The sequence below is a fragment of the Bison bison genome, unplaced genomic scaffold (genome assembly GCF_000754665.1).
Source record: "Bison bison bison isolate TAMUID 2011002044 unplaced genomic scaffold, Bison_UMD1.0 scf7180017864039, whole genome shotgun sequence".
NCBI classification, from domain to species: Eukaryota; Metazoa; Chordata; class Mammalia; order Artiodactyla; family Bovidae; genus Bison; species Bison bison.
Genome location: NW_011494611.1, coordinates 3,646,466 through 3,649,507, shown reverse-complemented (window position 1 = coordinate 3,649,507; position 3,042 = coordinate 3,646,466).

The window sequence follows — 3,042 nt, the reverse complement described above, 5'->3', positions numbered from 1 at the left end:
ACCGGGTGTAGAGCGAGGCGGTTGAGGGTGTGGCTTCTGGAGTCCAGCTGACCCGAGTTCGAGTCCCACCTCCATCAGGTCCTCCCTGTGAGTCTCGTAATCTCTGAGCCCCAGTGTCCTCATTTATAGTTTGGAGGCATTTATTAAACGTGTTGCTCGGTGGGGCTGCCTTTGGGCAGTGAAGGGCTCCGCTGCCCTAGGTGCCCGGGACAAAGCGTTCCCCGGCCACCGCCCCTTTGGAAACTTGATAAAACTCGGTCTCTCCTTGTTTCCTAGCCCCTCGACTTAAAGCTCCTCCCCTCATCCTCCCTTCAGCCTTCCTGGTGAGGTGACTTCTCTTCCCTTTCAGGATTGGCCTGGACTGTACTTGAAGCCGGTTTCACTTAGGTAAACGGAGGGGGCGGGGAGGATGTCAGGAGGTTCCTACTGGAACCCTTCACTTAGGCTTTCTTTCTCCTCACCTCCGCCTCCAGCTTGGCTTCCTGCCACCAACCTCCCCTGAGCTGCTGAGATTGGAGAGTCAAGTCACCATGGGGCTTCCTATCTCCTTCCACCCCACCTTTGGTCCCTGGGGGTTTCTTTGCAATTTGATTAACCTGCTTGATTCTCCCAACCTCTCCCTGGAGGTCTGCGCAGCTGTGACGCCTGAGGGCTCAGACTGGACTGTTACACACACCCGACAGGGTGCTGGGGAGAGGGATTCAGTTATCCAACAGCACTCGAAAAGCTCCTGGTGGGTAACAAGTAGGACCACCAAGTTGGTGATGATGAAAATAAGCTTGGATAATGTGGTATAGTGAACTGGCACGATGGATAGAAACTTTGCAAGTTCCAAAGCGCTTAAATAGCCATCATCTCATCCCATCCAGACCTTTGAAGGTTTGGTCCTACCTATCTTTAATAGATGAGGGAGATAGCTGAAGCCCAGAACAGGGGAATAACTTTCTCAGGGTTCCAAATGTTCAGGGGCTGGACCAGAGGAGTCATTGACTAGGCCAGAGAAAAACCACCTCTTTGCGTCAGTGGTTGGAGGGAGGAAGTGATGCTAATGGGAGTGAGAACTTAATAAGACCTTTTTTTAAAAAGTTGCCATCAGGGCTGAATCTGAGTGGTAGAAGGGGTTGAAGCCTGGACCAGGGGAGCAAGCCTGCTATTTGCTTTGGAATGGACTCTGCTCGGGGCAGGGGGCTTTCCCTGAGCCCTCCAGAGGCCCCTAGCATATTCATCTTATTTGCCTGGAGGGCATGTGTCTTGCCTTCTCTCCTTCCAATTTAAACAAAAAAAAATATTTTTAACTGTGCTGGGTCTTTGTTGCTGCCCAGGTTTTTCTCTGTTGGTGGCAAGTGGGGGCTGTTCTCTAGTTGCAGTGTGTGGGCCTCTCATGGCAGTGGCCGCCTCTGTTGCAAAGCACAGGCTTCAGGGCACATGGGCTCAGTTGTTGTGGCTTCTGGGCTCCAGAGCACAGGCTCAGTGGCTGTGGCACACAGGCTTAGCTGCTCCGAGGCATGCAGGATCCTCTTGGACCAGGGATCAAACCGGAGTCTCTTGCACAGGCAGGCAGATTCTTCACCACTGAGCCACAGGAGAAGCCCCTGCCTCCAATTTTGAGTAAACTGTGGGTTCTTTGCAGACTTTCCTGTCCCACTGGCCAATCAAAGAAATTTTGCCCCAGGGCAAGATTGTTACTAAACTGGACAAAAACAAGGCCAGCTCAGCAACCTCTCTGTTACCTTCTGGATACCTGTCCTGTAGCTTTTCAGAAGCTAGTCTCACTTCCCTCAGTCCTGTGGTGTGTGGTGGCCACAGCTTTCTTCCAGTCAAGTCATTTCTTTAACTTGGTGTTTGGGCCAGTGAAGTGTAAGACTGAGTCCTGGTTGTGGAGGGAAGGATTTACAAGAACTGCCTGGAAGAGACAGTTGAGTCGCCCTTGGCAGATGGAACTGGGGCAAAGCTCTTAGGGGAAATGGTGGCAGAGCTGCTGCTTGGAAGTGCTCCAGCTGTTACCTGGAGAAGTGGACTGGCAAAGCTGGGACCTGGCTGTCTCCATGGGCAAGTCACTTCTCTGTGGGCCTCCGTGTCTTCATTTCTAAAAACTCTCTCCTGGTCTCAGGGCCAATGCTCACAGCTTTGGGAGCAGTGAACTGCTGAAACTCTTGTGGCCAAAGAAGTGGGTGTTCATTCATTCAACAAATACTGAATATTTATTCAGGGCCTTCTATGTATAGAAACTCTCTTCTAGGTAGTAGGACACAGAGAACAAGTTAAAGTCATGATGCTTATGTTCCTGTAGGGGATGACAGCTACCAAAGAAGTAAACAGACTCATGATATACAATCAGGGAGTGATAAGTGCAAGGGAGAAAAAAAAGTAATGATATGAGGTGTGCGATGGTCAGGGAAGGCTTAAGTCTCCTTGGAGTCGAGGAACAAGACATAAATGGGAGTCAGAAGGAGCAACAGGTGCAAAGGCACTGAGGTTGGGACAGGTTTAGTGTATTTATGGAACAGTAAGAAGGCCGGAGTAGGAGAAGAAATGGCAACCCACTCTAGTACTCTTGCCTTGAAAATCCCATGGACAGAGGAGCTTGGTGCAGGCTACTATTCACGGGGTCGCAAAGAGTCAGGCACGACTGAGTAACTTCACTTCACTTCACTTTAAGAAGGCCGGACTAGTAGGCGGACATTGGACAGAAAGGCAGAGTCCCACCAGGTAGGGCCTTATTGGTTACAGTCTCACTGTGGGTGCATTGGAAAGCCACGAGAGGGTTTTGAGCTGGGATGTGACTTGATCTGATTTCCTTACCAAGGGTGGCAATGGCTAACGAGGAAGCTGGGAAGGTGGTCAAGAATAAAGGCCCTGTTAGGAGACTCTATCAGCAGTTCCTGTGGGAGATCATGGTGATCTGGGTTGAACAGCAGAAGGAAAGGTGACCATAAGTGGCCAGAAGAGAGAGAGAGAGACCTCAGAGAAGAGGCTGGTAGGACTCACTGATGGATTAGATGTGGGATTGGAGAGTAACTCCTGGAGTTTTGGTCTGGGTAG